This window comes from Bubalus kerabau, chromosome 23 (assembly GCF_029407905.1).
Source record: "Bubalus kerabau isolate K-KA32 ecotype Philippines breed swamp buffalo chromosome 23, PCC_UOA_SB_1v2, whole genome shotgun sequence".
NCBI classification, from domain to species: Eukaryota; Metazoa; Chordata; class Mammalia; order Artiodactyla; family Bovidae; genus Bubalus; species Bubalus kerabau.
The window spans coordinates 34,556,902-34,565,351 of NC_073646.1; the positions used below are offsets into that span (position 1 = coordinate 34,556,902).

Genomic DNA, 8,450 nt, shown 5'->3' on the forward strand with positions numbered 1-8,450 from the left:
GTCATGCCTCGAAGCTTGTGGGATCCTAGTTCCCCAATCAGGGATCAAACCCGGGCCCTTAATTCCGCAGGGAGCCTGTTTGGGTGGCTTTGATCTCTGGACTTCTGGGTCCTCAAGAAGAGGGGAGGGGGTTTCTCATGCCATATATATTTTGTATTTTAGTATTTATTTGACAGCATGTGGGATTTTAGTTGGCATCTAGTTCCCTGACCAAGGATCAAACCCGGGCCCCCTGTACTGGAAGCCCGGAGTCTTAGCCACTGGTTCACCAAGGAAGTCCCTCTCATGCCATCTTCTACTCCACTATCTCCTCTTGTTTTCCTTACTGTTTTGGAGGATTCCCCCCCTCCCCCCGCCCCGCCCCGGTTTCAAAAGCAATACACAGGTATTACTTAAAAATTTATTGAGATTTACAAAATAAATGTCTCCGTTACCCTACCCTCCACCAAAGACCACCTATGTCATCATATGGTACTTGTATGTCCAGACTTTTCTTCGTTTTTAATGTGTGTTTACTGTTGTTAATTTACTCAAATGGGATCGCATTTCTCATTTCTTTTTTTAATCAACATTGCATCTTCCCCTGTTTCTACATCTCTAGTGATGATGACAGCTAGCATTACTATGGAAGCATTTTACAGGTATTAATTCACTGAATCCTCATGAAAACTATGAGAGACGGATCCTATTATTATCCCTGTTTTACACATGAGGTTGTTAACAGCTACATAGTATTTCATGGTAGGGATTTATTAGAATTTATTCATCCATTCTCCGGTTTCTCAGTATTATAAGCAGTGCTGCCCGGAACGTCTTTGTACATCTTTGCACACTTATGGAGATATTTCATAGGACAGATTCCTACAGTTGAACTTGTTGGGTCAAAGAGTACCAACATTTTTGATGTAATAGATTTTGCCAAATGGTCCTGCAAAAATAGAATCCCGTGTTACTGGTCCGCCAGCAGAAGAGGGGAAAAGCTTGTAATCTGGCCCATGGCATTCCTGCCTCCTCCTGGCCTGGAATAGTGTTCTCTGGCTGCCGAGAAAGCATCCACAGTGCTGGATAAAGAAGTTTCTGGGCAGGGAATTCCCTGGCCAGCCAGTGATTGGGACTCCAAGCTCCCACTACCGAGGACCTGGGTTCAGTCCCTGGTTGGGGAACTAAGATCCCACAAGCTTCAAGGTGCAGCCAAAAAGAAAAAGAAAATTTCTGGGCTGATAACCCCTTCCCCCCGGTCCTGCCACAGGCCACTGTTTTCCTCCCCGCTCTTCCCCAGCTGGCCCTGCACACCAGCCACCTGCTCCCTGCCCTACTAGGGGCTGCATCCCTCTCCTCTCTACTATCCAGCTGTACTAGTGGGCCTTGCCTGGCCGCCCAGTAGCTAAGACTCCGTGCTCCCAACACAGGGGTTCTATACCTGGTCGGGGAACTAGATCCCACATGCTGCAACTAAGACCTGGCACAGCCAAATAAAAATTTTTTAAAGTATAATAATATGACCTTACTTGTAATATCACTAACTGTAAATACAGAAGCAGAAATTCTGTAAGCAAGAAGTGTATTTTTGCCAAGGGAAGTGACTTTTTTCATTCCTCCTACAATGAGACTCATATATATATATATTTAAGATTTATTTTATTTGTTTGACTGCGTTGGGTCTTAGTTGCAGCACACAGACTTAGTTGCCCCATGGCATGTAGGATCTTAGTTCCCTGGCCAAGGATTGAACCTGCATCCCCTGAAGGCAGGTTCTTAACCACGGGACCACCAGGGAAGTCTGAGACTCATATTTTTTGATAGAACAATTGAGTGCTTCTGATATGAAAAATCATTCAGTCCCACTTCCTCACTTTGATGGAATATTTATCATATTTATCAATTTCCCCTTCGTGACTTGCTCACCCATTTTTCAGATATAGAAACTGAGACCCAGATAGGGGAAATGACTTTCCAACTTGCCACCGGTTAGAGACCCAGCTAAGACTCCTCTTTCTCTCACCTACCTCTCCATCCTCTATTCCCTCAACTCACTCAGTAATTTCTCCTCCTGCCACTACCTAGATGCCCAGTCTATTCCCAGGCCAGGCAGGCTTCTGTGAGGCTGCACGTGCAAACTTAAGCTCGCTCTCCCTTTTTAAAATTTTTGTGGCCGCACCAGGATCCTAGTTGCATCATGCAGGATCTAGTTCCCTGACCAGGGATCAAATCCAGGCCCCCTGTATTGGGAGCATGGAGTCTTAACTACTAGACCTCCAGGTAAGTCCCTTAGTCTCTCTTTTCAAAAACTTGTAAGTTCAACATCCATATAAAAACTGTTCATAAATGTCCAGTTCAGTGAATACTCACAATGAACATGCACGTTTCCTGAGCCCAGATAAAGAGACAAAATGTTAGTGGCCCCTTCTTGATCCCCTCTAGTGACCCCAAGGCTAAAACACAGCCTAACATCAGGGATTAGCCTTTTCTGGTAAGTGCATGCTAAGTCTGCCGAGTCAGTTGTATCTGACTCTGCGACCCTATGGACTGTAGCCCGCCAGGCCCCTCTGTCCACGGGGATTCTCCAGGCAAGAATACTGGAGTGGGTTGCCATGTCCTCCTCCAGGGGATCTTTCTGACCCAGGAAACCTGCATCTCTTACGTCTCCTGCATTGGCAGGCGGGTTCTTTACCACTAGTGCCACCTGGGAAGACCAGCCTGTTTTGGAGCTTTATATAAACAAAGCCTTACAGCATCTACACTTCCATGTCAGGCTGCTTTTGCTCAGCATGTTGTCAGTGAGATTCATCCATATGGTTGCATTTGGTAGTAGAGTGTTCATCTCTTTGCTGTGTTAAGACTTGTCGTGTGTCTGCGCTGAGATATATCTATGCATTCGCCCGTTGATAAACATTCGCATTGTTTCCAGGATTGAGCTAATAAGGCTAATGCTGTTCTGAATAGTCTTGTACATGTCTTCTGGTGCACATATGCACACATATCTGTGGAACTGCTGGGTCATAAGGTACACGGATGTTCAGCTCTGGTGGATACTGACTAATAGTTTTCCAAAACGATTGTGCCAAGTCACAGCGGTGGTGGCAGAGGAGGAGGTTCTGCACGCACTGCATCCTCACCAACAATTGCTTGTCTTTTTAAAAATTATTTATTTATTTGTCTGCACCGGGTCTTAGTTGCAGCACGTGGGATCTTCAATCCTCATTTCAGCATGTGAGATCTTTCAGCTGCAGCATGCAAACTCTTAGTTACCGCACGTAGGATTCCCTGACCAGGGACCAGACCTGGGCCCCCTGCATTGGGAGCGTAGACCACCAGGGAAGTCTCTGTTAGTCCTTTTAATTTGAGAAATTGGGTATTTGGGAGTCAGGCTTCCCCCATCAGATTGCCTGGGATTGAATCCCATTCTTTTTACTCGTGACCTTCAGCAAAGCCTGTTTTTCTTGTCTACAAAATGAGTTGAAAGTCATGGGACTGTTAGAGAGATACCCTAGACCAAGCAGTTTAGGCTCCATAAACATTAGCTATTTATGGTTAATTCTCGTAACAACCTCTGAATCACTTCCCTTTCCAGAGCCTGAGTTTCCCCTTCTGTAAAATGGCAATGAAAATACGAACACACTCACATACGCACACAGTGGAGCAGATTACCAGTCAGTTAAATAATATATTAAATATATTTAAATATAAATTAAATATATTAAAGTACCTAATTTTTTTTTTTTTTTTTGCTGAAATATAATACACTCACTGGGGCTTCCCAGGTGGTGCTCGTGGTCATGCAGCGACCCGTGCAGGAGTCAGCTAGTGGTGCAGGTCATGCAGTGATCAGCTAGTGCCAACGCAGAAGACATGAAACTTGGGTTCAATCCTTGAGTCAGGAAGACCTCCTCCTGGAGGAGGGCATGGCAACCCACTCCAGTGTTCTTGCCTAGAGTATCCATTGACAGAGGAGCCTGGCAGGCTACAGTCCATGGGGTCACTAAGAGTCGGACACGACTGAAGAGACTTAGCACTCACGCATGTACCCTTTTTCACTGGCTCTTAGTATATTTATAAAGTTGTGCAAATATCACCACTATCTAATTCTGGAGTATTTTCAACACCTAAAGCGAAACCCTGTACCTGAAGTAGTCATTTTCCATTTTCCTACCCTATAGATATTAAAAGTGCCAGGGACTTCCCTGTTGGTCCAGTGGTTAAGATTCCATACTTCCAGTGCGGGTGGTATGGGTTTGATCCCTGGTCAGGGAACCAAGATCCCACCTTGAGGTGTGGCTAAAAATAAATAAATAAAAGTGCCAGATCTTTGCCTTTTTATGTTTTTTTAACTAAGCGAAATACTTAGCACTGGGACAGGCTCATCAGTTCAGTTCAGTCGCTCAGTCGTGTCTGACTCTTTGCTACCCCATGAATCGCAGCACGCCAGGCTGGACAGGCTCATAATGTGCACTTAATAAATGTTATCTATGTGTGTGGATGTGGATGGATGGATGGATAGATAGGGAGAGCACACTTAGTCTAGATAGATATAAACTCATTCATTCAGCAAATACCCATTTCCACATTTGCACTGGAGAAGAATATGGTCCGTGGTGAGTGAGATGTATCTTGCTTTCAGAGACGCTGCCATCTAGTGGGAAAGAGAGGCACGTGCATGTGAACCCAGGGCCGAATCAAACCGCAGTTGCAGCTGAACAAGAGTTGTGGTAACTTGGGGAAGACGCCAGAGTGGCACTTCTAGGATGGCTGAGCTTTGGGTGGCAGCCTCACAGGTGGAGGAACCTGGACTTCTTGAGTCAGATCTGGCTCTGTCTTTTCTCCGCTGGGGACCTTGAGCGACTGCTTCCCCTCTCCAAGCCTGTCTCTTCAACTGCAAAATGAACGTAGTGACACCTAACTTCAGTAGGTTGGAGATGATGTTTCAAAAGTGTTGGATGCAGGGACTCCCCTGGCAGTCCGGTGGTTAGTACTCCGAGATTTCACTGCTGAGGGTGCGGGTTCAGTCCCTGGTCTGGAACTAAGATCCCACAAGCCATGTGACACAGCCAAAAAAAAAAAACAACAACTCCTTTTAAACGGTCAACAGATAGGTTGGAGGAGACTAGACAAGGTGAATGAAGCATATATCCAAGGCCTCAGCAAGGTTAAGACATTAGAACATTTTTTAAGTTTTAGTAATTGATACATACATTTTTTAAAATTGAAGATGTCATCATGGGAGAAGTCAGAATTTGTGGACTCCATTTTTTAAATTCAAATAAATGAATTTTTAAATTTTTTTCCAAAATTCATTTGGGTAACTGTTTTGTATTTTGGGAGTCAAGTTGTTTTTTGTTTTTTTAATTGAAGCATAGTTGATTTACAGTTTGTATTAGATTGTTAGGTGTACAGCAAAGTGATTGAGTTACACACACACACATACGGGCTTCCGAGGTGGCGTAGCAGTAAAGAATCTCCCTGCCAGTGCAAGAGATTTGGGTTCGATCCCTGGGTCGGGAAGATCCCCTGGAGAAGGAAATGGCAACCCACTCCAGTATTCTGCATGGGAGATCCCATGGAGAGAAGCCTGGTGGGCTACAGTCCATGGGGTTGCAAAAGAGTCGGACAGGACTTAGCGACTAAACAACAATAAAATATACACATACATACACACATATATTCTTTTTTCAGATTCTTTTCTGATACAGGTTATTACAAGATAATGAATATAGCTCTCCATACTATAAAGTAGGGTCTCGTTTATTGTGGACTTCCTTTTATTTCCTGCAGTGTTGTTTTGTTTTGAATTATGTGCAGAGGGATTATATTTTCAGTGTTCAGGCCTCAGGAGGACAGAGATGGGGTACAGATGTCTGTGGAGAGCCAACTGATGTCTGGGCAAAGAGAGAGGCATGAAGCAAAGCAGATAACCCACCTTAGTGAAAACTAGCTCAGGAGAAAGTTTCTTTTTTGGGCTATGCTGTGTAGCATGCAGGATCTTAGTTCCCCGACCAGGGATTGAACTGCAGTGGCAGCATGGAGTCTTAACTACTGGACCACCAGGGAAGCCCCCAGGGGAAAGTCTTCTGAGCCACAGAACACTACTCTTAGATTTTCTCCTGGGACAGGAGGTTGGAGGAGCATGGGAGTGTGAGCTGGAATGGTGATAGCAGGGACTCAGAACCAAGAGTGGTTCAAGTTGCAGGACCCTACGACATCACTGAATTCAACTTCCCCATTCCAGGTGGCTCAATGAGCAAAGAAAGTGAAAGTCACTCAGTCGTATCCAGCTCTGCAACAGCATGGACTATACAATCCATGGATTCTCTGGGCCAGAATACTGGAGTGGGTAGCCTTTCCCTTCTCCAGGGGATCCCCTGTCTTAGGGTCCTGGAACTTGAAACACTCTTGGTTCTAAGTCCCTGCTATCCTGCAATGCAGGAGACACAGGAGACCCAGGTTCGATCTCTGGGTTGGGAAGATCCCCTAGAGGAGGGGAGATCCCCTCCTCTCTAGATCCCCTAGTGAGTTGCATGCATGGCAACTCACTCCAGTATTCTTGCCTGGAGAATCCCATGGACTGAGGAGCCTGGCAGGCTATAGTCAATGGGGTCGCAAGGAGTCGGACACGATTGAAGTGAATGAGCAATACACTGAGCACATTTTACAGACAGATTCTCCGTAAGACACAGACTTGCCCAGGGTCATTCATGGAATTAGTGGCAGAGAAGGATCAATTCAGATGTCTGTTTTAGCTCAGTCAGTAAAGAATCTGCCTGCAATACAGGAGACCCAGGTTTGATCCCTGGGTCGGGAAGATCCCCTGGAGAAGGAAATGGCAACCCACTCCAGTATTCTTGCCTGGAGAATCCCATGGACAGAGGAGCCTGGTGGGTTACAGTCCATAGGGTCACAAAGAGTTGGACATGACTGAGCGACTAAATCACCACCTGAAGCAAGGAGGCTCCAAGGGAGAGGAGGCCCTGCTTCCCACCCCTAGCCCCACAGCGTGTCCCCCAAGTCCCTGGGTGCCCAGTGTGGGGGTTCAGATACTCCAGGACACAGTTTCACCTCAGGGCCCAGAGGCCAGAGGAGAAGTCAGACAGGCACATGAAGGATAATTCACTGAGCCAAGGATTCCAAAAGGACCATTTAGAGATGGCCCTCTCTCCAGAGGAGGGCAGGCTGAGGTGGGCACGTGAGGACCCACCTCCCCAGAATTTGGGAGAGGTGGGCAGGGAGAATCCACTCCCTGCAGAGAGCAGCAGGGAGGAAGTGGTGCAGGGTCGCTGGGGCTCCTGGGAACATGTGGTGACTGTTTGGCAGAGACAGAGGGAACCTGTCCAAGGGACGTGGTGGGTGGAAGGGCTGGCCTGTGACCAGCCTGGGTAACCATTTCAGCACCTGAAGCGGTCCCAGTGGCCCTCAGGGCACTGCCATTTGCTCAGGGAGCTGTGTGACCCTGCTATGGGCTGGAAGAAAGTGTGTGGGGAGCGTTGTCCAAGCCTTCAGCCCCCAACTGACCACATCCTCCCTTGGTCTGCCTGTGACTTAACATAGACCACACCCTCCGCAAAGTCAAGGGAGGTTAACATTTGCCTCCAGCCCTCACCGACTGCCTCGCCACCACCGCCAGCAGAGATGGCCCTGGGTGGGAAGCCTGGAATTCGTCCAGGCTTGTTTCCATGCCTGTGGATTCTGGTGGCCCCTCTGATGTGGGGTAAGAACCCACCCTGAAGGTTGTTAAAGGCGCCAGTGAGGTGACAGGTGTGAAATGCCTCAGACCAAACGGCCTAGTTTGTCTCTTCTGGGTGAGAACAGGGCCTTTAGAAACGAGAACACAAGCTGGACCACAGGGTCTGTGAAAGGAGGGGGCCCAGAGCGATGGGCTGCCTAGGGGGTGTTCAGGGGAGGGTGACCACGGCTCTCCTTTCCCCTTCACCACTGGTACGGACCCCGCGTGTCCAGGCAGGATTCACATTCGGGTAAACCACTCAGGACCTCTGGGCAGGTGCAGTGATGGTTACAATGATAACTGGAGGTATCTGGACTTTCCTGTGGGTCAGGCCACGCAACACTTGGTGCTTTCAGCTGTGTGAAGCACGGAGAGGGAGTGAATATGAGCCGGGAGGTCAGAAAGGGCAGGGGGTGAGTTAGATGAGAGGACTTACGGGAGGGCGACCCGGGGAGCAGGGATCCCTGGCACCGACGACTTTCTGGCTCAGGCGTGAACGACTCTTCTTGAGAGCCCTTTTGGTGACATAGGGGCGGTTCCACCAGGACTCCAGGCGGTCGTAACATAAGGAAGGACGGGAGAGGAGATAAGAGACCCCCTCCTGACCAAACTCTAGACCTGCGGGAGCTCTGACCCGGCGTTCTCACACCTGGCGTATTGACTGTTAATATAAGCCCGCCCCGTCTGCTCCCGCGCTCCCCGAGGCCCCGCCCCACCCGCGACCTATCGCGGCTGG

The 8,450-nt window shown here is 48.0% G+C and overlaps 1 long non-coding RNA gene across 1 annotated transcript; it reads right to left on the minus strand.

Annotated features, from left to right (window-relative positions):
* Nucleotides 1-436: 436 nt before the first annotated feature.
* Nucleotides 437-8,357, minus strand: LOC129637327 (uncharacterized). The gene is made up of 3 exons (XR_008707433.1): nt 8,151-8,357; nt 4,554-4,870; nt 437-928 (listed from the first exon to the last, which is right to left on the minus strand). It is a non-coding gene; the product is annotated as an uncharacterized LOC129637327 (long non-coding RNA).
* Nucleotides 8,358-8,450: the final 93 nt, after the last annotated feature.